This window comes from Dendrobates tinctorius, unplaced genomic scaffold (assembly GCF_039654945.1).
Source record: "Dendrobates tinctorius isolate UK_male_01 unplaced genomic scaffold, ASM3965494v1 ptg000164l, whole genome shotgun sequence".
Lineage (NCBI taxonomy): Eukaryota > Metazoa > Chordata > Amphibia > Anura > Dendrobatidae > Dendrobates > Dendrobates tinctorius.
The window spans coordinates 10,148,702-10,176,541 of record NW_027361831.1 but is presented as its reverse complement, the minus strand read 5'-3'; the positions used below and the strand labels follow the sequence as shown (position 1 = coordinate 10,176,541).

The window sequence follows — 27,840 nt, the reverse complement described above, 5'->3', positions numbered from 1 at the left end:
ATCCGCAAAAAACCCTACCAAAAATGTCCCAACCGTCTGATAGGGAAAAAGGCCCTGAAGTCGCTAGACTTCAAAATCACTATATCAGCACTCAGGTATATTCTGAAAACAGAGCAAAGAGATAAACTGATCAGAGACAAAAATGGAGCTCAGCTCGTCCCAACAAAGGCAGGCTGAACACAAAACACTAAGCAAACAGACAAAATCTCATGGAAAAATAAGAGAGCAAAAACTTAGCTTTCAGTAGACAGGACTAACTGGTTGCAAGAGCTCAGAGCAGAAAGGATCACCAGCACCCCTGTAGGGCGTCGGCTGCCTTATATCCACTCAGTGATTCCAGGTGTCCAATCAGGCTCCACCTGTTCAGATGACAGGTTCTTCTCAACCCAATCAATTTCACTACCGCTCTTCACCAGCAGAGGGAGTTCATCAGACATCAACGGTGAAGGGGAAAATGAACTCACAACAGTACCTCCCCCTTGAGGAGGGGTCACCGAACCCTCATCCACGCCACCAGGACGATCAGGATGGGCCCGATGAAAAGCACGAACCAATCTTTCGGCATGAATATCGGATGCAGGGACCCAAGAATTATCCTCCTGGCCATAACCCTTCCATTTAACCAAATACTGGAGTCTCCGTCTAGCCAGGCAAGAATCCAGTATCTTCTCAACCTCATATTCCACATTACCTTCCACCAATACAGGGTCAGGAGGTGCCACCACAGGAACTACTGGCTCAACAAACCTCTTTAACAGAGACTTATGAAACACGTTATGGCTCTTAAATGTAACAGGAAGAGCCAATCGAAAAGAGACAGGATTAAGAATCTCCAAAATCTTGTAAGGTCCAATAAATCTAGGTTTAAATTTTGGAGAAGCCACCTTCGTAGAGATATTCTTTGATGACAACCAAACCATATCACCCACCTTAAACTGGGGACCAATGGTCCTATGACGGTTGGAAAACCGCTGGGCCTTTTCCTGGGAGAGAGACAGCTTATCCACCACTTGGTCCCAGATCTGGTGCATTCTCTCCACCACAGTGTCAACACCAGGGCAGGCAGAAGACTCCACCTGCCCTGAAGAGAATCGAGGATGAAACCCAAAGGTACAAAAAAAAGGTGACATCAAAGTGGCAGAACTAGCTCTATTATTTAAAGCAAATTCGGCCAAGGGCAAAAATGAAACCCAATCATCCTGATCAGCAGAAATAAAACATCTCAAATACGACTCCAAAGTCTGGTTTGTTCTCTCCGTCTGCCCATTGGTCTGAGGGTGAAACGCAGAGGAGAAGGACAACTGAATTCCCAGCTTGGAACAGAAAGTCCTCCAAAATCTAGAAATAAACTGAACTCCTCTGTCAGAAACAATGTTCTCAGGAATCCCATGCAAGCGAACCACCTGTTGCAAAAACAAGGGCACCAACTCTGAGGAAGATGGCAACTTAGGGAGTGGTACAAGATGGACCATCTTAGAGAACCTATCACAAATCACCCAAATAACAGTCATTCTCTGAGAGACAGGCATATCAGAGATAAAATCCATTGAAATATGGGTCCATGGCCTCCTGGGCACTGGCAAAGGCATCAGCAACCCACTAGAGCGAGAACAAGGTTTAGACCGGGAGCAAGTCCCACAGGACTGCACAAAACTCCTGACATCACGAGACAAGGCGGGCCACCAAAAAGACCGACTCACCAAATCTCTAGTACCAAAAATACCTGGATGACCAGCCAATGCAGAGCAATGAACTTCAGACATCACTCTCTTCCTCCACTGGTCAGGAACATACAATTTTCCAATGGGACAACGCTCAGGTTTGTCCTCCTGAAACTCTTCCAGAGCACGTCTCAAATCGGGCAAGATGGCAGAAAGAACTACCCCCTCACCTAAGATGGTAGCAGGCTTGGTCACAACAGGAGAATCAGCAAAGAAACCTCAAGAGAGGGCGTCTGCCTTGACCTTCTTAGTGCCTGGAAGAGACCACAAAATCAAAACGTGTGAAAAACAAGGCCCACCTAGCCTGTCTAGGATTCAAGCGTTTGGCCAACTCTAGGTAAATCAAATTATTGTGGTCAGTAAGGACCACGACTTGATGTCTAGCTCCCTCCAACCAATGTCTCCACTCCTCAAATGCCCATTTCATGGCTAACAGTTCCCGATTCCCCACATCATAGTTACGTTCAGATGGGGAGAACTTTCGGGAAAAGAAAGCACAGGGATTAATTTTAGATGTTACCGGATCTTTTTGGGACAAAACAGCTCCTGCACCAATCTCAGAAGCGTCCACCTCTACCTGAAACGGGAGTGAGACATCAGGTTGCCGAAAACCGGAGCAGAAGTGAACCTTCGCTTCAGCTCCTGAAAGGAAGAAACAGCCTCCGGAGACCAATTCAGCACATCAGCACCTTTCTTAGTCAAATCAGTCAATGGTTTGGCAATACCTGAAAAATTAGCTATAAATTTACGATAAAAATTAGCAAAATCCAAAAACTTCTGGAGGGCCTTCAAAGAAGTGGGCTGAACCCAATCATAAATGGCCTGTACCTTGGCCGGGTCCATTTCAATAGTTGACGGAGACAAAATAAATCCCAAAAATGAAATCCTCTGTACCCCAAAAAGGCATTTCGATCCCTTGACATACAGGGAATTCTCCCTCAAAATCCGGAACACAGTCCGAACATGTTCCACATGAGAGTCCCAATCCTTGGAAAAGATCAAAATATCATCCAGATAGATGATCAAAAATTTATCCACAAAGTCTCGGAAAATATCGTTCATGAAGCACTGGAAGACAGAAGGGGCATTAGTGAGCCCAAAAAACATCACCAGGTACTCAAAATGTCCCTCTGGAGTATTAAACGTCGTCTTCCTTTCATCCCCATGCTTACTGCGAATAAGATTATACGCCCCCCTGAGGTCAAGCTTGGTAAACCAGCAAGCACCTTTAACTCTGGAGAATAGATCAGAAATCAGGGGTAACGCATACTGATATTTAACAGTAATTTTGTTGAGGGAACGATAGTCAATACAAGGCCTTAATGAACCATCCTTCTTGGCCACGAAAAAAAAAAACAGCACCTAAGGGTGAAGAGGATGGTCTAATATGACCCTTCTCCAACGACTCCTTAATGTAGGATCGCATAGCCTCGTGCTCGGGTACAGATAAATTGAAAAGTCGACCCTTGGGAAATTTACACCCAGGGCTCAGCTCAATTGCACAGTCATAACTCCTATGAGGAGGCAAAGACGCAGACTCATTCTCACTAAATACATCATAAAAATCAGCCAAATAGTCAGGAACATCATGCGACTGGGGAGAGGTGGAGAAAACAGGAGCGTCACTAAGGGCACACCGACAACCCCAACTCACCACAGACACAGATTTCCAATCCAAAACTGGATTATGGATTTGCAACCAGGGAAACCCCAGAACAATGGTATCATGCAAATTATGCAACACCAAAAATCTGCAATTTTCTTGATGGGGCGACCCGCATTACCACCTGGGTCCAAAACTGAGGTTTATTCTTCGCCAAAAGAGTAGCATCAATACCCCTCAAAGGGATAGGCATCTGCAGAGGTGTCATAGGAAATCCACAACGTTTAGCAAAATCCAAGTCCATCAAGTTCAGAGCTGCTCCCGAATCCACAAATGCCTTAGCGGAAAATGTGGACAGGGAGCAGATCAGAGTAATTGCCAGAAGAAACTTAGGTTGAACTCCACCCACAGCAAATGTGTGTGCAAAACGTTTCTCTCGTTTAGGGCAGACAGAAATAATATGCGAGGCATCTCCACAGAAAAAACACAGCTTATTACGCCTTCTGAACTCCTGACGTTGCGCCCTAGACCAAACTCTATCACATTGCATAGGTTCAGACATTTGTTCAGCAGGTGGCAACACCTCTCGTGCAGTTTTGCGTTCACGCAAACGCCTATCAACCTGAATGGCTAATGACATAGAATCGTCAAGACCAGAGGGAACAGGAAATCCCACCATAGTATCTTTTACGGTTTCTGACAAACCCTTCCGAAAGAGAGCTGCCAAGGCACCATCATTCCAGGTAGTAAGGACAGCCCACTTTTGGAATTTTTGACAGTACAACTCTGCAAAATCCTGACCCTGGCTCAATGCCAACAGGGCCTTTTCAGTCTGATCAATAGCATTAGGTTCATCATACAACAACCCCAAGGCTTGAAAAAAAGCATTCACATTAGTAAGAATAGGATCATCAGGTTTCAAAGAAAACGCCCAATCCTGGGGATCGCCGCGCAGCAAAGAGATGACAATTTTAACCTGCTGCGCGGAGCTCCCCGACGAGTTAGGCTTCAAGGCAAAAAATAGTTTACAATTATTCTTAAAATTCAAAAATTTAGACCAATCCCCAAAAAACACATCAGGAGTAGGGATCTTTGGTTCAGCAGCATGTGAATGAGCAAGATAGGCGGAAATTCCCCGCACTTCAGCAGTGAGCTGCTCCACACGATCAGACAATTGCTTCATCTCCATTGAGAAAGAAAAAAAAAATTCCCCCTGCGGCCTCAGAGTCATAGAGGAAAAAATATACACAAAAAAAAAAAAAAATATTCTGACAAACTTTTTTTTTTTTTACAATTCTTTCCTGCTATTGAGTACCCTAGGATCTGCGGTATGGCTGGTGATTCTGTTATGAATGAGTCACCGAAGGAGGAAAAACAAAAATACAAGCTAAGTCCAGAAAACCGGAGAGGTTGGTAGCTATCGGATTGCAGACCCCTGATCCACCATCATTCCAGGTAGTAAGGACCGCCCACTTTCGGAATTTTTGACAGTACAACTCTGCAGAATCCTGACCCTGGCTCAATGCCAACAGGGCCTTTTCAGCCTGATCAATAGCATTAGATTCATCGTACAACAGCCCCAAGGCTTGAAAAAATGCGTTCACATTAGTTAGAATAGGATCATCAGGTTTCAAAGAAAACGCCCAATCCTGAGGATCGCCGCGCAGCAAGGAGATGACAATTTTAACCTGCTGTGCAGAGCTCCCTGATGAGTTAGGCTTCAAGGCAAAAAATAATTTACAATTATTCTTAAAATTCAAAAATTTAGACCGATCCCCAAAAAACACATCAGGAGTAGCAATCTTTGGCTTAGCAACATGTGAATGAGCAAGATAGGCGGAAATTCCCCGCACTTCAGCAGCGAGCTGCTCCAGACGATCAGACAATTGCTTCATCTCCATTGAGAAGAAAAAATTCCCCCCTACGGCCTCAAAGATATAGAGGAAAAAATATACACACACAAAAAAAAAAAAAAAAATTCTGACACTTTTTTTTTCTTTCCCTTCTTTTTTTTTTACAATTCTTTCCTGCTGTTGAGTACCCTAGAATCTGCGGTATGGCTGGTGATTCTGTTATGAATGAGTCACCGAAGGAGGAAAAAACAAAAATACAAGCTAAGTCCAGAAAACCGGAGAGGTTGGAAGCTATCGGATTGCAGACCCCTGATCCTATTCACCACAACTAACAGTAGCCGTGGGGGGTTCCTACGGTGCCCTAGACCCCTCGTTCACAGCCGGAGAACTAAATAAGCCTAAAGAAAGAAAGGGGAAATCTAAACTGCCCCAGAGCAGACCCCAAAGCAATAGACAGCCCCCAACATGTATTGTCGGTGAAAAGCAGATGAAAACACAAACACAGACAGAAAGACAGGTTGAGCAAACAATGGGGCCCAACTAGCTAAAAAGGAAAGGAAAGAAAAGATGCTGGCTGCAATCCGCAAAAAACCCTACCAAAAATGTCCCAACCGTCTGATAGGTAAAAGGCCCTGAAGTCGCTAGACTTCAAAATCACTATATCAGCACTCAGGTATATTCTGAAAACAGAGCAAAGAGATAACCTGATCAGAGACAAAAATGGAGCTCAGCCCGTCCCAACAAAGGCAGGCTGAACACAAAACACTAAGCAAACAGACAAAATCTCATGGAAAAATAAGAGAGCAAAAACTTAGCTTTCAGTAGACAGGACTAACTGGTTGCAAGAGCTCAGAGCAGAAAGGATCACCAGCACCCCTGTAGGGCGTCGGCTGCCTTATATCCACTCAGTGATTCCGGGTGTCCAATCAGGCTCCACCTGTTCAGATGACAAGTTCTTCTCAACCCAATCAATTTCACTACCTCTCTTCACCAGCAGAGGGAGTTCATCAGACATCAACGGTGAAGGGGAAAGTGAACTCACAACAGTTTGCCCTATCTCATCCCTTATCCACAAAGGAGCTAACCCAAATGCTTGGCCTTCGGAGGCAGAGGATGTCTTCCAATCCTTGAAGCAAGCCTTCGCCACTGCTCAGGTGCTTTATCGTCCTGAGGTTAGTAAACCTTTCACTCTTGAGGTAGACACATCCTCTACCGGGGCCGGCACAGTCGTTTTGCAGAAGTCTTCTTCTGGATGCCTAGTCACCTGTGGCTTCTTTTCTAAAGTATTCTCCCCGACTGAGCGAAATTACTCCATTGGGGACAAAAAGCTAATGGCCATTAAGTAGGCCATGGAGGAATGGAGATACTTACTAGATGGTGCCATACATCCGTTCAAGATTTTTACGGACCATAAGAACTTGGCATACATTAAGTCTGCACAAAGGCTCAATCCTCGGCAAGCCAGGTGGTCATTGTTCTTCGTCCATTTTGACTTTGAACTCCATTTCCGGCCAGGCGATAAAAACATTAAAGCTGATGCTTTATCGAGATCTTTCCAGTCGACTGATACTGAAGAAGAACCTTCACATATCATCGATCCAAGATAATCACCGTGGCTCCTGTCAACTTGACCTCTTTACCACCGGGAAGAACCTTTGTGGTCGAGAGCAACCGAAAACGAGTGTTATGCTGGGGACATTCATCCAAGATTGCCAGCCACGTTGGTGTCAAGAAGACTCTCCCCCTGTTATCCCGCTACTATTGGTGGCCATCTCTTTCCCAGGATGTCAAAGACTTGTGGCCTCTTGTCCATACTGCGCCAAGAACAAGGTACCCAGACAACCACCCTCCGGTCTTCTGCTTCCACTTCCAGTACCTTCGGCCCCATAGCAGCACATAGCCATGGATTTTATTACTGATTTGCCTCGTTGCTCTGATTGTACTGTGATCCTGGTGGTTGTGGATCGATTCTCGAAAATGGCCTATTTTGTTCCTCTCCCCAGTCTACCCTCTGCTCCTGAACTGGCAAAGATTTTCATCACTCACATCTTCAGAATTCACGGCTTCCCTGTGCACATGTCAGACAGAGGGGTTTAATTCATCTCCCGGTTCTGGAGAGCTATTTGTGGACTTCTGAAAGTGACACTGGACTTTTCTTCCGCCTATCACCCCCAAACCAATGGGCAGGTGGAATGAACAAATCAAATCCTTACATCTTATCTCCGTCACTTTTCAAATGCTCATCAGAACGACTGGGTTAGTTTACTTCCTTGCGCAGAGTTTGCATATAATAAGCACACTAGCAAAGCTTCCTCCAAGTCACCCTTCTTCATCGTTTTCAGACAACATCCCAGTGTGCCTTTACTGATACCTCCTGCCTCGGGAGTGCCTGCGGCCGACTCTCTGTCCGTGGAGCTCTCCAGGGTATGGCAGGAGACCAAATCCGCTCTTGAAAAAGCATGTGACAGGATGAAACAACATGCCGATAAAAGGCGCCTGGACTCCCCTCCTTATCTCCCTGGTGACAAAGTGTGGCTTTCCTCCAAATACATTCTCCTTAAGGTACCATCATACAAACTAGGTCCCCGATACATTGGTCCTTTTGAGGTCCTCAGGCGTATTAATGACGTGGCATACAAATTGAAATTACCCGCTCAGCATTCCCAATTCCTTCCATGTGTCCCTCCTCAAGCCTGTGGTACTCAATCGGATTTATCCTTTTCCGGGCCCCACACCCCAGGCTGTTGGCATGGGGGATGAATTTGAGGTAAATGATATCTTAGCCATGAAGAAGGTAAGAGGGAAAACGCTCTTCCTAATTGGAAGGGTTTTGGCCCTGAAGAAAGGTCATGGGAACCCAGGGAGAATATCCAAGCACCCCAGGTTATGTCTACGTTTCTCTCCAGCCTTAGAAAGAGGGGGCGTAAAGAGGGGGGTACTGTCTTGCTGCTCTTATCTGGGGCCGGGACCGTTGGGTGCGCACGTGCACCATTCACACTTTGTCACGCTCGCGCCTTAGCTGAATGGCGCGAGCCGGGGGTTGTGGCCCCACTGTGCCACAGACCAGACTACCCTGGAAGGGGCGTGCCTGCGACAGCTACCTTGGTCTTCACTGGAGCCTCTGATGGTGAGGTCAGGCTTGTGTGGCAGATAGCTGTCGGGTGCCACTCCAGGGTGGTGTCTGGCTGTGGCTGCTGATCCCACTTGGAGACAAGTCACTTGGACAGATGTGACTAACAGGCAGGCTGAGACACTGGGCAAGCAGGCACGGCTTGGTACACTGGCAGGCAGGCACGGCTTGGAGACACGGCTTGAAGACACTGTGCAAGCGGGCACGGCTTGGAGACACTGGGCAAGCGGGCACGGCTTGGAGACACTGGGCAAGCGGGCACGGCTTGGAGACACTGGGCAAGCGGGCACGGCTTGGAGACACAGGACAGGTTTGGACCTGTTCACACAGGAGGTGCAGGTATGGATGCAGGCAGGCGTGGAATATGAAGGAACAGGTCTGGACCTGTTCACACAGGAGGTGCAGGTATGGATGCAGGCAGGCGTGGAATATGAAGGAACAGGTTTGGACCTGTTCACACAGGAGGTGCAGGTATGGATGCAGGCAGGCAGGCGTGGAATATGAAGGAACAGGTTTGGACCTGTTCACACAGGGGGTGCAGGTGAAGGCAGGAGTGGAGAGAGAAGCTGCAGAAAGAGGTTCTGCAGCGGCAGCAGGAGTAGAGCAAAGCTGAACCACAAGGTCTGTGGAGAGAAGCTGCAGCAAGAGGTTCTGCAGCTGCAGCAGGACTGGAGCAAAGCAGAACCACAAGGTCTGTGGAGAGAAGCTGCATCAAGAGGTTCCGCAGCGGCAGCAGGAATGGAGCAAGCAGAGCGGCTAAGGAGCCGTGCAGACAGAGTGGCTAAGGAGCCGTGCAGACAGAGTGGACACAAGGAAAGACACGGCAGAGAAGGAACCATAGACAAAAGACAAGGAGACTGACAAACAGAGGTAAGACTGAGTTCAGACAGAGACACCGGGACAAAGACACAAGGACCAGGATATACAGCCTCCTGGCAGGCAGACAAGGTACAAAGCAAGACTAGGAGTAAACCTCCAGAGAAGGAGATACACAGAACAGGGCCTGGCTTCCTCAGCAGCAAGATACTAACTGAGATTAGACATTACACAGGCAATGTTTCAGTGGGAGTGGCGAAACTAAATAGTCAAGGGCTCCAGGTGATTGGTCAGGGACAGATTACACAGGTGCACCCTGACTGCATAAGAACCAGAGAGTTCAGGCGCCACCCCCCTATACACACAGTCTGGAAACATGGAGAGCAGAGGCACAGAGCTGGCAACAGACAGAATTCACAGCATGGCTTGAAGCAGAAAGTAAGTTGGTGTGCGAGGGGATGGGAGGCCATGCAGTGATGCCAGCAGGGTTGTTACAGTATCCCACTTTACAGCCCCTCTTCCTCAAGCCTGCCAGAATGACCAGAAGAAGGAGTACGGGACCACACACAGTCCAGGTTGACACGACATCCTTCAGGTAGGGTGGAGAATGTGTGCCATCAGGAATCCCAAATTGCCCGGTTTCTTGGTGCCCAAGGGAGTCAGTTTCCAACACAGAGGGTACAGAGACTTCTTCCTCCAAATTGGCAAAAGGCGGGAACCAGGCAGCTTCAGACTTTGCCCCTACCTCCGCCGGCCAGCTAGAAACAGCAGACACCTTCACCGAGTCCAACTTCAGCCCAACATGCCAGAAAAATTGGACCTCCTCCTCCCGGTTGGTGAGAAACGGAGATACGTGGGTCACTGTTCCAACATCTTCACCCACCTGCCAAATGGAAGCTGGAGGCATACATACAGGGAGCCACTTCAGCCTGTTACCCTGAAAAAACTGGGCCTCCTCTACCAGGTTAGAGGGTGAGAAAATCTCTGTCTCAGTATCTTCACTCACTGGCCACACGGGGGTTGAAGGCATATATTTAGGACCCATCTTCAGCCCGTAATCCAGGGGAAGACAATCAAGAGACAGGGATGCTCCTGCGAGCAGATCACTGGTATAGTCGCTGGAGACATGTGAGGAGACTGACACCGCATTCCCTTCTTCGGTGACGTCATCACCCCTTGACTCGACGACTAGCAGACCAGATGAAGAAGGTGACATTGCTGTCCGACACTGACGCAAGGGAACAGACACCTCTTGTCACTTGATTGTTTCAAGCGCGGTGCCCTACTAGGTTTCCAGACATAGACGGGTACTAGAATCTCTGGATCGGAATGACCCATGGGCATACCAGTCAGCAGATGGAAGATGAACTTCTTCATGTATAAAGCTCCGACCTGGAGCTGTAGTTGTCCTTGCAGGACTAGACTGTTCTCCAATAGGGCTCGGCCACCTCGAGACAACGCCCACGCTGGCTTCGGAAGCTGTATGACAGAGACCACACACTGACTCAGTCTGACTGGCGACTTAAACACACCAAAGCTCCCTGAAGGCAGAGAAACAGTCAAAGAGTTTAATGAGTAAGAGTACTCTCGCCAGGGGCAGCCTCTTCTACTGGCCCAGGGTTCTGGAGTACAGGCATCACAGGGCAGAGGCCAGATTCTGGTTGCAACTTGGCCCGCTTCTTCTTTTTAGACCTCTTGGATCTTGCACGGGAGGCTGCACCGGCAGACTGTGGAACAGGTGATGGCTGGACGGTCATAGGTAGTTGAGACGTTTCACCCACAGGTTCCTCTTGTCTGGTCTGTCTCTGGAGGCTTGGAGGGGAAGACTTTTCAGGAGCAACTGGACGAGGCACATCAAAGACTTTACGGAAGGCCACCAGGAAGGCCCCTAGGTTCATGACAATAGGAACCCCTGCTTCCCAGAGGGGAGTAATCCATATCAGAGCATCTCCTGCTAGGTAGGACATGATGTATCCCACCTTGAACCGGTCAGAGGGGAACCAGGCTGCATTCTGCAGGATCTGGTGCAGGCACTTTTTCAGGAACCCTTGGCACTCAGTAGGATTCCCATAGAACCTGGGCGGGTCTGCTGGGTCGTGCTCTTCATAGGCCAGGAGCTGATTGTAGAGGGCATTGGAGATGATGATTGGTTCAGAGGTCTCCACAATCGGAACCACGCAGGATGGAACAAATTCCTCTGGTTGCTCATACTGGCGGAACACAGGTTCATGATGCTCTGCGAGCGGAAGGACATGGGACTCAGCGGGGACCATGGCCTGTGCAAACTGTCACGCTCGCGCCTTAGCTGAATGGCGCGAGCCTGGGGTTGTGGCCCCACTGTGCCACAGACCACCCTGGAAGGGGCGTGACTGCGACAGCTACCTTGGCTTTCACTGGAGCCTCTGATGGTGAGGTCAGGCTTGTGCAGCAGATAGCTGTCGGGTGCCACTCCAGGGTGGTGTCTGGCTGTGGCTGCTGATCCCACTTGGAGACAAGTCACTTGGACAGATGTGACTAGCAGGCAGGCTGATACACTGGGCAAGCAGGCACGGCTTGGTACACTGGCAGGCAGGCACGGCTTGGAGACACGGCTTGAAGACACTGGACAAGCGGGCATGGCTTGGAGACACTGGGCAAGCGGGCACGGCTTGGAGACACTGGGCAAGCGGGCACAGCTTGGAGACACTGGGCAAGCGGGCACAGCTTGGAGACACTGGGCAAGCGGGCACGGCTTGGAGACACAGGACAGGTTTGGACCTGTTCACACAGGAGGTGCAGGTATGGATGCAGGCAGGTGTGGAATATGAAGGAACAGGTCTGGACCTGTTCACACAGGAGGTGCAGGTATGGATGCAGGCAGGCAGGCGTGGAATATGAAGGAACAGGTTTGGACCTGTTCACACAGGAGGTGCAGGTATGGATGCAGGCAGGCAGGTGTGGAATATGAAGGAACAGGTTTGGACCTGTTCACACAGGAGGTGCAGGTATGGATGCAGGCAGGCATGGATGCAGGCAGGCGTGGAATATGAAGGAACAGGTTTGGACCTGTTCACACAGGAGGTGCAGTTATGGATGCAGGCAGGCGTGGAATATGAAGGAACAGGTTTGGACCTGTTCACACAGGGGGTGCAGGTGAAGGCAGGAGTGGAGAGAGAAGCTGCAGAAAGAGGTTCTGCAGCGGCAGCAGTAGAGCAAAGCTGAACCACAAGGTCTGTGGAGAGAAGCTGCATCAAGAGGTTCCACTGCGGCAGCAGGAATAGAGCAAAGCAGAACCACAAGGTCTGTGGAGAGAAGCTGCAGCAAGAGGTTCTGCAGCGGCAGCAGGACTGGAGCAAAGCGGAACCACAAGGTCTGTGGAGAGAAGCTGCATCAAGAGGTTCCGCAGCGGCAGCAGGAATAGAGCAAAGCAGAACCACAAGGTCTGTGGAGAGAAGCTGCAGCAAGAGGTTCTGCAGCGGCAGCAGGACTGGAGCAAAGCAGAACCACAAGGTCTGTGGAGAGAAGCTGCATCAAGAGGTTCCGCAGCGGCAGCAGGAATGGAGCAAGCAGAGCTGCTAAGGAGCCGTGCAGATAGGGAGGACACAAGGAAAGACACGGCAGAGAAGGAACCACAGACAAGGAGACCGACAGACAGAGGTAAGACTGAGTTCAGACAAAGACACTGAGACAAAGACACAAGGACCAGGATATTCTGCCTCCTTGCAAGCGGACAGAGAACAGGCAAGGCACTGGGAACAAGACTCAAGGGCCAGGATATACAGCCTCCTGGCAGGCAGACAAGGTACAAAGCAAGACTAGGAGTAAACCTCCAGAGAAGGAGATACACAGAACAGGGCCTGGCTTCCTCAGCTGCAAGATACTAACTGAGATTAGACATTACACAGGCAATGTTTCAGTGGGAGTGGCGAAACTAAATAGTCAAGGGCTCCAGGTAATTGGTCAGGGACAGATTACACAGGTGCACCCCGACTGCATAAGAACCAGAGAGTTCAGGCGCCGCCCCCTATTCACACAGTCTGGAAACATGGAGAGCAGAGGCACAGAGCTGGCAACAGACAGAATTCACAGCATGGCTTGAAGCAGAAAGTAAGTTGGTGTGCGGGGATGGGAGGCCATGCAGTGATGCCAGCAGGGTTGTTACACACTTGATCCTATGGCTGCACGGCTTTGTCAAGCACTTGCGCTCACCTCTCTGTTCTGACTGCAGCCGCGCCATCTCCGACATCTCTATGGTCCTGGAGGACCTGACCCGGAAGTCCCAGCTTTCATGGCCTATAACAGGCAGCCTCTTCCTATGGGAGGTGTCAGAATATTGTGGTGCTTCCTTGCTAGGTCCCTGCTTGGCCGCCCTCCGTACTCAGGTCCCCTGTCTTGTGCTCTGCCGTGCTTCTTAGCACAAGCTCTGCTCCTGCCTTGTGCTCTGCTGTGCTTCTTAGCACGCACTCTGCTCCTGCTTTGTGCTCTGCCGTGCTTCTTAGCACACGCTCTGCTTCTGCCTTGTGCTCTGCCGTGCTTCTTAGCACACGCTCTGCTTCTGCCTTGTGCTCTGCCGTGCTTCTGCCCTGTGCTCTGTCGTGCTTCTTAGCACACGCTCTGCTTCTGCCCTGTGCTCTGTCGTGCTTCTTAGCACATGCTCTGCTTCTACCTTGTGCTCTGCTGTGCTGCCTAGCACATGCTCTGCTTCACCTTGTACTCACGCGTGATTCCCAGCACGCACTCTGCTTTGCCTCTTACTTGGGCATGCTTCTCTGTGCACACTATACGTACTCCTGTACCCAGTGTGCCCCAATGTACTCACCCTGCACTATCCAGTACCAAGGGTGCCCCCGTATACACGCCCTGTACTGTCCTGAACCCTGCATACCACCGTGTACTCACCCTGCGCTATCCTATACCCAGCATGCCCCTGTGTCCACGCTTTGCACACTCCTGTATCCTGCGTGTTTCCTCCTGCACCTTGCTAGACACACTCTCTCGCGTCTTCTGTGAGCCGGCCACCTGGTTCCAGTAGTCGTGGTACTTTACTCCCTGGGTCTGCCCCTGACACTCCCTGCATAGGGGGTGGTCCTCACTAGGTGAGCTCGCCCTGGGTTGGTTGGTATCAAGACCCAGAGGGTCCACTCCAGGAGTCATCATAATATAATGTACTCCCATTGTTAAATATTAATAATTTGGTTGTTAATTTCTTATTACACTCAGTTCTGTACATTGCTTTAGCTGACACTACATAGGTTATTCTTGGAAGTTTAGCTCATGTTAAATGTCAACTCCACTACATATTTAAGTTTAGCTCATGGTAAAAGGTCAACTCCATATGTAGAGATCACGTGCTTTAAGAGAAGTATATAATTCATGGCTAACTCTAGAGGTCGCGCTTGCTCCCTCCCCATCATGAGACACAGACGCGAGGATGTCATCTCTGCACGGACATAGCATTGAATGGACAGACAGCTGATATGTAACTTTACTACGTAAGAAGCCTAAGAGAGACAGACACCATTTGCCATGTGAGATCCCAGAGAAAGAAGAATGCATGCTATGAACTAATGGACAATCTCTTTATAAACATGCACCTATTTTTATGTTTTTCTGTAATAATCTTTTCTTTGATGGAAGAATTCAAATAAACCACTACATTTTTATCTTGTAACTAGTCCTAAGTATTTTACAAGAGTACGCATTATTTTACACCCATAGAATATAATACAGGCAGCCCACCTCCCTATAGAATGTCCCCACAGTCCAGTACTCTCTGATATATTAAAAAAAAAACAACACAATCCTCACTTCTCCTCGTGCCCTGCGCTTGCTCCAGGCTTGGCTCCGGTCTCAGCGACTACAGTCTGCCCGGCACACAGCGAGTACATGATGAAGTGACGTCATCGTGCACCCACATTGTCAGAGGCAGAGGGGAATGATGGGAGGAGCGTCACCTGACGCGCTCTCCTCCATCATTGCTTTGAACTGTACTAGCATCATAGACGCCGGTATTGTTGAATGTGTCGGTGCTGGCGAGGGGAGTCGGCGCTGGTGGGGGAGTCAGCTCTGGTGGCAGGCAACTAGTTGGGGGCTCTGGGGGAGTGGAGGCCCAAGGCAGCTGCCTAGTCTGCCTGCCGCTAACGCCGGCCTGGTCTATAGCACAATCATATGCTGCCATATAGTAGCATAGGTCCCAACCCTCCCGATTCCCGCGGGACAGTCCCGATTTTGGGGCCGTATTCCGCTGTCCCGGCCGGGAAGCTATCTATCCCGCAATCGCGGTGTATGCAGTGCCGTAGCGTGGGGGGGGCGGTCCGCCCCAGGCGGCACGTGTGGGGGGGCGGCGCGGCAGCAGCAGCAATTCCTCTCCTCTGTGGGAGAACTCATTTCCGCCCAGTCTCCCTGGCTGTGGATGGTGCAGCAGTGCTGGAGGTCTCCTCGTTTCTCCAGTTATGGGGGTGGCTGGGATTGCTGTAGACCAGCCCAGTCTGATGTGTATACACTGGATCCAGGGCGGGGTTTGCTCCATGCTCTCACTCATGCTGGATGTGCCCAGTAACCAAGTCCTCTGCCAGGCTGATGCCCACTCCTGCCCTGCAGGTAAGCTGCCCCCCTGCTGTGCTGGGGGCACTGTGTGGGTGAGTGGCTATAGAGTGCCAGGAAGATATGCTGCAGGGATCTGTGCCCCAGGCATGGGGGGAGAGCAGGGCAGCCCTGCTAATCCTATTAGTATGTGCAACTAGTGGAAAACTCATGAATTTTTTTTTTCTTTTTTTATTATTAATGGAAAAAACTGCTTCACCAGGCTGCATGCCCTCTGTGTGTGTGATCCCTTCCAAGAGGTTCTGCAGCAGCTGCTCAGAGCAGATAATAGTGATGTGGTTATGCACAGATATAGCAGAGTTGGGTGTGTCATATAACTGCATGCTGTACAAGCAGTGAAGCAATTGCATTGTAAGCACTTTCCCATTCCACATCTTGTAGCCCAGTTTAGGAGCCTGAATTTTCCGTACCCTTACGACTGATTTTCTTACACCCCTTGTGCATGTCGTACAGCTGGCGGTTGACACAACTGCTGAGAACTGAGGGGAAAAAAAAAGATTGCCAGGGAATTGCTCACAATGCAATTGCTTGATATATATATAGTAGGACCCAATGCAAAAAAAATTGCCTTATTACGAGACAATGAGTGAGTTATGCCAAATGCCAAACTTGGCTCTGCTACATCTGTAAGTAAGCTGAATTTAAGCAAAAGCATTATAAATGCAGAATGGTCAAATTGCTGGATGAGCTTCCTTGATGCCCTGGTGCCGGTGTTTGCGCTGTCGCGCTACTGCGCACCAGGACGTACAGCAACGCGACCAACAGGTTTTGGATTTATTTTTTTCTTCTGTGATATTTCATTGCAGACAGGGTTTTGCTGTTAATCCACCTTTACTGGGGACCGCCAGATATTTGTATTAGTACACAAGCATCTTTAATCCACAGCTCTTGCTAATACATGGGGGTCCTGGGCAGGTGACCCCCTCGCAATGATGGGTATACAGGGTTTATCTTCATGAGACATTTATTTTGGTTTCCTTTCTGTGGTAGCGTCATGGTTGGCACTTGCTATGTGGTGGGGGCCCTCTGTGTGGCGCTGTAGGTGGGGGCCCTCTGGTGCTGTTTGGTGGCGGCCCTCTGTGTGGCGCTATAGGTGGGGGCCCTCTGTGGCGCTGTTTGGTGGGGGCCCTCTGTGTGGCGCTGTTTGGTGGGGGCCTTCTGTGTGGCGCTGTTTGGTGGGGGCCCTCTGTGTGGCGCTGTTTGGTGGGGGCCCTCTTTGTGGCGCTGTTTGGTGGGGGCCCTCTGTATGGCGCTGTTTGGTGGGGGCCCTCTGTATGGCGCTGTTTGGTGGGGGCCCTCTGTATGGCGCTGTTTGGTGGGGGCCCTCTGTGTGGCGCTATTTGGTGTGGGCCCTCTGTGTGGCGCTGTTTGGTGGGGGTCCTCTGTGTGGCGCTGTTTGGTGGGGGCCCTCTGTGTGGTGCTGTTTGGTGGAGTCCTGTGTGGTGCTGTTTGGTGGGGGCCCTCTGTGTGGCGCTGTTTGGTGGGGGCCCTCTGTATGGTGCTGTTTGGTGGGGGCCCTCTGTGTGGCGCTGTTTTGTGGGGGTCCTCTGTGTGGCGCTGTTTGGTGGGGGCCCTCTGTGTGGCGCTGTTTGGTGGAGGCCTTCTGTGTGGCGCTGTTTTGTGGGGGTGCTCTGTGTTGCGCTGTTTGGTGGAGGCCTTCTGTGTGGCGTTGTTTGGTGGGGGCCCTCTGTGTGGCGCTGTTTGGTGGGGGCCCTCTGTGTGGCGCTGTTTTGTGGGGGTCCTCTGTGTGGCGCTGTTTGGTGGGGGCCCTCTGTGTGGTGCTGTTTGGTGGAGGCCTGTGTGGCGCTGTTTGGTGGGGGCCCTCTGTGTGGCGCTGTTTGGTGGAGGCCTTCTGTGTGGTGCTGTTTTGTGGGGGTCCTCTGTGTGGCGCTGTTTGGTGGGGGCCCTCTGTGTGGCGCTGTTTGGTGGAGGCCTTCTGTGTGGCGCTGTTTTGTGGGGGCCCTCTGTGTGGCGCTGTTTTGTGGGGGCCCTCTGTGTGGCGCTGTTTGGTGGAGGCCTTCTGTGTGGTGTTGTTTGGTGGGGGCCCTCTGTGTGACGCTGTTTGGTGGGGGCCCTCTGTGTGGTGCTGTTTGGTGCAGGCCTGTGTGGCGTTGTTTGGTGGGGGTCCTCTGTGTGGCGCTGTTTTGTGGGGGCCCTCTGTGTGGCGCTGTTTTGTGGGGGCCCTCTATGTGGTGCTGTTTGGTGGGGGCCCTCTGTGTGGTGCTGTTTGGTGGAGGCCTTCTGTGTGGCGTTGTTTGGTGGGGGTCCTCTGTGTGGCGCTGTTTGGTGGGGGCCCTCTGTGTGGCGCTGTTTGGTGGAGGCCTTCTGTGTGGCGTTGTTTGGTGGGGGCCCTCTGTGTGGCGCTGTTTGGTGGGGGCCCTCTGTGTGGCGCTGTTTTGTGGGGGCCCTCTGTGTGGCGCTGTTTGGTGGGGGCCCTCTGTGTGGTGCTGTTTGGTGGAGGCCTTCTGTGTGGCGTTGTTTGGTGGGGGCCCTCTGTGTGGCGCTGTTTGGTGGGGGCCCTCTGTGTGGCGCTGTTTGGTGGGGGCCCTCTGTGTGGCGCTGTTTGGTGGGGGCCCTCTGTGTGGCGCTGTTTGGTGGGGGCCCTCTGTGTGGTGCTGTTTGGTGGAGGCCTGTGTGGCGTTGTTTGGTGGGGGCCCTCTGTGTGACGCTGTTTGGTGGGGGCCCTCTGTGTGGTGCTGTTTGGTGGAGGCCTTCTGTGTGGCGTTTGGTGGGGGCCCTCTGTGTGGTGCTGTTTGGTGGAGGCCTTCTGTGTGGCGTTGTTTGGTGGGGGCCCTCTGTGTGGTGCTGTTTGGTGGAGGCCTTCTGTGTGGTGCTGTTTGGTGGAGGCATTCTGTGTGGCGTTGTTTGGTGGGGGCCCTCTGTGTGGTGCTGTTTGGTGGGGGTCCTCTGTGTGGCGCTGTTTGGTGGGGGCCCTCTGTGTGGTGCTGTTTGGTGGGGGTCCTCTGTGTGGCGCTGTTTGGTGGGGGCCCTCTGTGTGACGCTGTTTGGTGGAGGCCTTCTGTGTGACGCTGTTTGGTGGGGGCCCTCTGTGTGACGCTGTTTGGTGGGGGCCCTCTGTGTGGTGCTGTTTGGTGGAGGCCTTCTGTGTGGCGTTGTTTGGTGGGGGCCCTCTGTGTGGTGCTGTTTGGTGGAGGCCTTCTGTGTGGCGTTGTTTGGTGGGGGCCCTCTGTGTGGTGCTGTTTGGTGGAGGCCTTCTGTGTGGCGTTGTTTGGTGGGGGCCCTCTGTGTGGTGCTGTTTGGTGGAGGCCTTCTGTGTGGTGCTGTTTGGTGGAGGCATTCTGTGTGGCGTTGTTTGGTGGGGGTCCTTTGTGTGGTGCTGTTTGGTGGGGGTCCTCTGTGTGGCGCTGTTTGGTGGGGGCCCTCTGTGTGACGCTGTTTGGTGGGGGCCCTCTGTGTGGTGCTGTTTGGTGGAGGCCTTCTGTGTGGCGTTGTTTGGTGGGGGCCCTCTGTGTGGCGCTGTTTGGTGGGGGCCCTCTGTGTGGTGCTGTTTGGTGGGGGCCCTCTGTGTGGTGCTGTTTGGTGGAGGCCTTCTGTGTGGCGTTGTTTGGTGGGGGCCTTCTGTGTGGCGTTGTTTGGTGGGGGCCCTCTGTGTGACGCTGTTTGGTGGGGGCCCTCTGTGTGGTGCTGTTTGGTGGGGGCCCTCTGTGTGGCGTTGTTTGGTGGGGGCCCTCTGTGTGGTGCTGTTTGGTGGGGGCCCTCTGTGTGGCGCTGTTTGGTGGAGGCCTTCTGTGTGGCGTTGTTTGGTGGGGGCCCTCTGTGTGGTGTTGTTTGGTGGGGGCCCTCTGTGTGGCGCTGTTTGGTGGAGGCCTTCTGTGTGGCGTTGTTTGGTGGGGGCCCTCTGTGTGGTGTTGTTTGGTGGAGGCCTTCTGTGTGGTGTTGTTTGGTGGGGGCCCTCTGTGTGCCCCTTACGGATTATCAACGACCAAAGGGGCGGCAAATTTTTCGACCGCCCCGGGCGCCACAAACAGTTGCTACGCCACTGGGTGTATGCACTGTGCGCCGCACATCACGTTCCACCGGAAGTGACGTGCTGTAAGCTGCCCGCCGGAAATGACTGCTGACCTCCCTTCCGGCGGTCACCTTATAGCATGTCACCTCAGGAGGAGGTAATCGTTCGGGACTCCGCAGGAGGACAGAGAAGCGGCGGCGGGGCATCAGCGCTCCATTTTTTTTTTCTGTTTATAATTATTGTTTATGAAACAGTGTGATCAGCAGTGCTAAATGGGTGCGGTTGGGGTGTGGATATAGGCGTGACTACTAAAATAGGTGTGGCCTAAAATTTGCCACGGCGTGCCGCAGCCTTTGTCCCTCTTTGCCTTCTTCAAAAGTTGGGAGGTATGTAGTAGATGTCCAGTAACTGGTAATAATTCCCTCATGTGTGGGGTCTATTTGTCTCCAGAGAAATCACACATTACATTCCACACATAACACTGTGTAGGAAAGGGGCGCGGGGTAATTGTACCCATAGTGAGGGGCAAATAATGGCGGGAATGTCACTGACTGAGGAGAAGTCTCCATGTAGCCTCTGCACTCCGGATATCATGTGACCCCTGACTCCTCCCCTCCTGTGACCTCATCCCAGGTCCTGTGCGCACAGAGCAGCCATATATGTGGAGTGCGGCTCTGCAGGTGGAGGTAGGTGCTGGAGATTCCCCATTACTGGGCACAGGGGGCAGTAACCCCTTCACTGCTGAGACTCTTTTGGGATCTTTGTTGCCACTTTATAAGAATTGTAATGTTTTGTTCTGTTTCCTATAATGGATACATATGACCCAACTATGGAAGAAAACGGATTGTTCTCACAGTACAGGGCCCCTTTCTTGCCCCCCCCACAGTGTAATGCCCCCACTCAGTGTTATGCCGCCATAATCAGCTGCCTCGGGCACTTTGCCATGGTACCTCAGATTCTTCACTGGCACCCCGTTTTTTTTGCTTGGCACCAAATCTGTTCTGCCTTTGGGGCTATGGCCTTTATAATATCAGGAAACTGCGTCAAGGTCACCTGACCTGGTGAACCATCTAGACTCTTTCTTCCTGAAACTCTCCCTCTTCCCATTGATTCCGTAGGGTCCCGTCTGGATGGAAAATGGCAGTCTTTTTGTATGAATGCCGCACAGCACTGAGGATTCTTTTTTTATGACACTCCTTTTTACACCCCTTATGCAGTATATATGATGCCCCTCACACAGTAAAATGTTTCCACAGTACTGTCATCTCTCATAAAAAAGATTTTCACACTATCGCCATCCCCCCACACACAGTATAATGTTCCTACAGTACCTCCATCACCCCACGCAGTATAATTTTCCCCCAGTACCACCATCCCCCACACACAGTATAATGTTCCCACAGTGCCGCCATCCCCCACACACAGTATAATGTTCCCCCAGTACCGCCATCCCCCACACACAGTATAATGTTCCCCCATTACCACCATCCCCCCACACACAGTATAATGTTCCTACAGTACCACCATCCCCCCACACACAGTATAATGTTCCTACAGTACCGCCATCCCCCACACACAGTATAATGTTCCCCCAGTACCGCCATCCCCCACACACAGTATAATGTTCCCCCAGTACCACCATCCCCCCACACACAGTATAATGTTCCCCCAGTACCACCATCCCCCCACACACAGTATAATGTTCCTACAGTACCGCCATCCCCCACACACAGTATAATGTTCCCCCAGTACCGCCATCCCCCACACACAGTATAATGTTCCCCCAGTACCATCATCCCCCCACACACAGTATAATGTTCCCCCAGTACCACCATCCCCCACACACAGTATAATGTTCCCCCAGTACCACCATCCCCCCACACAGTATAATGTTCCCCCAGTACCACCATCCCCCCACACACAGTATAATGTTCCCCCAGTACCGCCATCCCTCACACACAGTATAATGTTCCCCCAGTACCGCCATCCCCCCACACACAGTATAATGTTCCCCCAGTACCACCATCCCCCCACACACAGTATAATGTTCCCCCAGTACCACCATCCCCCCACACACAGTATAATGTTCCCACAGTACCGCCATCCCCCCACACACAGTATAATGTTCCCCCAGTATCGCCATCCCCCCACACACAGTATAATGTTCCTACAGTATCTCCATCCCCCCCCACACACAGTATAATGTTCCTACAGTATCTCCATCCCCCCACACGCAGTATAATGTTACCACAGTACCGCCATCCCCCCACACACGGTATAATATTCCCCCAGTACCACCATCCCACCACACACAGTATAATGTTCCCCCAGTACCACCATCCCCCCACACACAGTATAATGTTCCCCCAGTACCGCCATCCCCCCACACACAGTATAATGTTCCCCCAGTACCGCCATCCCCCCACACACAGTATAATGTTCCCCCAGTACCGCCATCCCCCCACACACAGTATAGTGTTCCCCCAGTACCGCCATCCCCCCCCATGCAGTATAATGTTCCCCCAGTACCGCCATCCCCCACACACAGTATAATGTTCCCCCAGTACCTCCATCCCCCCACACACAGTATAATGTTCCCCCAGTATCGCCATCCCCCCACACACAGTATAATGTTCCCCCAGTATCGCCATCCCCCCACACACAGTATAATGTTCCCCCAGTACCGCCATCCCCCCACACACAGTATAATGTTCCCACAGTACCGCCATACCCCCCCACACACAGTATAATGTTCCCCCAGTACCGCCATCCCCCCACAGTATAATGTTCCCCCAGTACCACCATCCCCCCCACACACAGTACAATGTTCCCCCGTACCGTCATCCCCCACACACAGTATAATGTTCCCACAGTACCGCCATACCCCCACACACACAGTACAATGTTCCCCCATACCGCCATCCCCCACACACAGTATAATGTTCCCCTACTACCGCCATACCCACACACACACACAGTATAATGTTTCCACAGGATTGCCATCCCCCCACTTTCTAATGTTCCCACAGTACTGCCCCCTACATGGACAATATGGTACCATCCACCTCACGGACTACCTCCAACCACCAACAGTTAATAAATACTCACTTAGCCTCATTCTTGGTGCAGTTACTAATGAACCTAGGATCTATGCAATATTTACCATACGATAGTTGGATAGGCAGAGTATATCATCCAAAATGGTAGCCCACTCGATTGCCAATGAATTGAGAGGTTTCGTGGGGTGTGGTATTGGTCACCCTCTTCTTCCCATCATAACGATTTTAGCGATATCCACGCTCTCATGACGGTGATACCATTGAATGGAATAGTGAATCAGGGAGTCGAAAGCTCCTGATCCACATTCAGCCTTTGCTTCTGAGTCTGAGACTCCGTGCACTGCAGACACAAAGACATCACTACATCACACCTGTGGTATGGCGCCTCAGTACTCTGAGTCACAATACACAGAGCAGAGCACCTCAGGGATCGGGTTGGGTGAGTAGTGTTTTTTTTTTTTCAAATATCAGGAATTGTGGGTGCATCATATTAAGATTAAAGCTGTTGGGACTCTCATACTGAATGTGTGGCAGGTTGTTCACATACTGGGGTTGTGGTGGACTATGCTTCCATGCTGAGTGGGGGTTCTTATTTTGTATAGCACGTTGTGGGGGCCATCATACGGTGTGGGAGACTTCATATTGAGCTACATGGGCACACAGGAGAACAATTTCTTTGTTATGAGTCAGATAGGTCTGCATTTCTCACTTTCTATCTGATTGCAGTCCTGAATTGATATGGTATTGTGTGTCAGGAGGGAGACATCAGATAGTACATTCTGAAGGAAAGCAGAGATATAATGGCAGTGAGAATTTAGATTCCAGACAGGGAGCATAGTGGAGACAAATAGCCGAAAGAGGTCATTAGCTCAGGTTTGCTGGACTATTGTGGCTTTTAACAAAAGTTATGTACTGCCAGATGTAACCGGAAAGTTCCTAACTGCATAATACAGAAGAATCATTCAAGAATTATTTATAAATTATAGTGCCTCCTATCTGATGTATATACTTCTCATCAAGTTCTTGTTAAGTAAAGGAAAGTCTATTTCTCCAGTCACCTTCCATGACATCAGCATCGGAGGATGTCTCCCCGCCCTAATACCCCTCCCCTACCAACAACCATCCAGTGTTTTTCCTGTCCCCTATGGGGAATGAAGCGGTTCCGATGGTGCTGCCATGGCTGGCGATCAGGAGCACCCTGTGACTCACCTATTCAATGCTGGGCAGCCGAGGTCAGGGCTCTGCTCTCCTCCTCTGTGGGCTGCTCCCGTCTCCACATTTCCGTGTGACTCGGGACCTTTCCCGCCCCTCCTGCGCTCCCTCGGGAGGTAAAGCGGGCGGTGATGTGCAGCCGGTGTCTTCCTCCCTCTGTGCTGCTGATTACTGGAGTTCGCACGCACCGGAAGTGACGTCAGGCCGAACTTCTGGTCTACCTCCTGTGCGTTCCATGCTGGAACACACGCACGGCCGGCAGAAGCTGGCTCTCTCCAGGATCAAGCGGACATACTTGGGGCGTACTTTGAAGTTTCCTCCGTTAGACCTGGGGAGAGGAGCACAGAATAAGCTGGGACCTTGGTTTGTTTAAATCCTGGTGGAGGGAGCCTCCAGGCAAGACGCATTGTCTATGTTCCCCTTTGACTGGTGACAGATTGACCACATGGAGGGTGACAAACCCTCCGTATCTGCGTCTGCAGAGCCCAGCGTTCACCCTCCTGCTGTAAGTAGTTGTCCCTTGCTGTCCAGATGTTCATAGCCTACAGGTTACTTAGTATACCTTCTCTCTCTCTTGTTAGGGAGAAATGGTCCCTGCCCTTAAGAAGGATAAGGTGCCCAGAAGCAAGTGTGGTATATGCGCTTCCAGGCTTCCCTCCGCATATAAGAAAAAGCTTTGCCAGCCCTGCACGAATGAGGTGTTACAAACTGAACAGCCCTCTCTCCTGGATAGCATGAAGACCCTCTGTTAGGGCTGGCGGAACGCACCAAATTATAAAATAATAGTAGGTGCGTTCGCAGCCCGGGGTCCACTGTGCAGAGGTGGTACACTGCTGCTAAGTAATGACGGAAGAATAGAGCGGCGTAAAAGCAGTTACATGTGGGTTACATCACCCAATGTGAACAGGTGCAAACTCTCTTAATGCATACAGTCGCACAACCGCTGAACGTAAATGCCGGAGCCTGTTTATCTCACAGAGCCCGGCCAATAGAGCCACAGTGTACAGCCACAGAACTCTACCCCAAGGACACGGGGTTAGAGTCTTTCTAGGCCCACCGAGCGCGCGGCGTTGCTGCTGCGAGCGCCGCTATAGACGCTGGCTATGAAGTGGAGCACGTGTGCTGAGGCGTGCCGAGTCCCTGGTGAGGACTGATGGCTGACTCGACACATGCTAGGCTAGGCTGCACAACACATGCGTACCAAGGGTAGGGGTTTCTTAATGAGTCATTCAACAGAGACATTCATACGTGCATACATCACTCACTCCACATAGTCTGTAAATACAGTCGCGGCCATGCGAACCTTTTATAGCCGCGAGCGTCCGGGACCTTCCTGGCTTCTCGGATGGGCCAATCCAAACAGGAGCAGGACCTGAGTACGTGACCTTCGATCTCCAATAGGAGATCACTCCACGGGCATGCTCAGTGGCACGACATGGGGACTTAGTCCCTGGAGAATCTCGCTGCTGAGCAGCATGTATTGTCATAGCTGCGCCAGAGGTGGCCTCAGCAAGCAAACCCACGGAGCTGGTCTGGGCACAGCGCCTGGACCGACGAGTTTGCTGAGCAACCTCCTCTGTGGCTGGAGAGGAATGGGAGACTGCTGGAAGTAAGGCTCGGGATTCTCGCTGTGCAGCAACAGAAATCCGACGCCTAACACCCTCATTAAACAGGAGATTCAATCATCCATGGCTACCTTTCCCCAGGGCCACAACCCCTTCCTCCTAAGAAAAGGAAGATGGCACCTGTGGAATCTGACTTGGACTCGGGCGAAATCCATACCTCGGGTTCGGAGGACATTTGGGAGAATGAGGGTTCCACTTCCGCCCCCCAAGTCCGGAAATAAAAAATATTACTTTTCTTCCGAAGATATGGAAGAACTAATTTGTAGGTCCTCAACAGGACAGACTCTTTCTCAGTGTGGGGCCGTCCCAGGCTCTGCACACACATGTGGCCTGTTTGGGTGCTATTCAGGACGTTCGTCCAACACCCAGGCCACCAGGTCCAAGGTCTCATCACGTGCTCTAGGAATCTGTTCCTACTCCCAGGATCTTCCAACACAGACCTTTCAGGATCTTGCACACTGAACCATTCAGGTACACACACTCTCTCCATGTGATCAGACCTCAGTCACATTATATGGTTGTTACCACCCCTCTGGATGGGCGGTACATGTGTGGTTAGTCAATTCCCGCCCAGCTCTCTGACTAACCCTATAAGCCACCCTTCTAAGTAATACGAAGGAAGAAACCTTTCACACCCTTGACGACCGCAGGGTGGTTCTCTATTGCCTCCAACAAACTGAAGAGTGGAGGAGTGACCAAAACATATTCATTCAGTTCACGAGACGGAATAAAGGCAAGAAGGTGGCAAAAAATATGATTGCTAATTGAATCAAGCAAGCTATCTGTCTGGCATATTCATAGCAGAATCTTTCAGGAAATGCCGCCGACACTTGAACCGGAGCGTGCGGCCGCATAGAAATACATGTAGCCGCATGCTGCGGTCCGAGTGCTGGCGGCAGTGCCAGGTTTTCATGCGAGAGACACGCATGAGAATCGCGCGAGTCTCTCGCAAGTGAGTATGAGCCCTTACCGGTAATTCAGTTTCTAGGAACCTTCCACAACCGCACTAATTTCCCTCCCTATCTGATGTTCTTATTGGATGATTCCTACACTTTGGTGGTAACTATACATGCTAGTGTGTCCAGAAAAAACACTGGTGGTTGTAGGAAGGGGAGGGGTATTTAACCTCTTTTGTGTTTCATCCTGTCTCCCATTGGGGGGGAGACATCCTCCAATGTTGCTGTTGTGGAAGGTTCCTAGAAACAGAATTATCGGTAAGACTAATTCTATTTTTGGACCTTTGGTATCCCTCATTCAACTCCATACCGTCTAATCCAGGCCTAGAAAGACAGGATGCAATCTGCAGAGTTGGGGCCCAATTACAGTTATTGCTGTGTGATCTGTGATTTCTATCTGCGCCACTGTGTATAGGATAATAGAGTATAATAAAGTTGTTAAGGACGTGACTTAACATTGTGCAGTGACTGTTTTCCATATAGTGACAGATATTTCTTGTTGCTGAAACTGTGATATTTTTTCCACAAATTCCACATTAAACCTTTTTTAAACACCTCTGATTAGTGCGATCATACAACATACAAGCCTCTGATTGCTCCGGTGATGCCCTGTACTACTGTAGTGCCGTATATCATCACTGCCTGTCAGTGTAATACTAATTGCCCCATACACATGAGATAAGTGTTGGCTGAACAGTCATTTGGCAGACTTCCCCATACACACAAATATTCCAGCTTTCCTGTGGTCTCTATGAGAAAGTCTTCTCCAGACTCCTGTAGCAGAAGATTATCTACAGCAGTGATCCCCCAGCAAGTGGTTAAACTGCCAGGGTTTATGTTGCAGCCACTCCTATGCTGTCCCTGTGGTATACATCTATGTTCTGGTGTGTGAAAAAATAAAATGTGTCTTCTGCTTTTTCCATGTTTTTTTTTTCTTTTTACAAGAATTGCTGGAGTCAATTTTCTTTAGAAACATTTTAATATGTTTTTTTCTGGTGTTTTTCTTGTAATATAGGAAAGCCTAAGGCCAGAAATAAACCCCATAAAACACTGTACATGGAGACTTTGGGATCAGATAATTTCCGTACACAGTGTTTGTGGAAACTAAAAAAAAGGTTTTTTAAAAGCCTCAAACTTCTGTGTGTGAATCAGACATGAGATCTAATGTAAACACAAACAGAGAGCACAGAATGACAATTGTGCAAAAATATCCTGCAGTAAAACATATAACAATAGTCAGCAAGTGCTGGTAAAAAGATGATAACAAATACAGGGTATTTAGTCTATACGTTTTTTTGCAAAAAAATGTATAC

At 50.7% G+C, this 27,840-nt stretch overlaps 1 protein-coding gene across 1 annotated transcript in view; it reads left to right on the top strand.

The window, feature by feature from the left end:
- The first annotated feature begins 20,313 nt into the window (after positions 1-20,313).
- The window catches only part of LOC141053029 (uncharacterized), a 32,412-nt gene continuing 24,885 nt past the window's right edge, over positions 20,314-27,840 (top strand). Inside the window, exon 1 of the mRNA XM_073550363.1 lies at positions 20,314-20,361. The gene's annotated coding sequence lies outside the window, so the exon portion shown is untranslated. The remainder of the gene's footprint in view (positions 20,362-27,840) is intronic.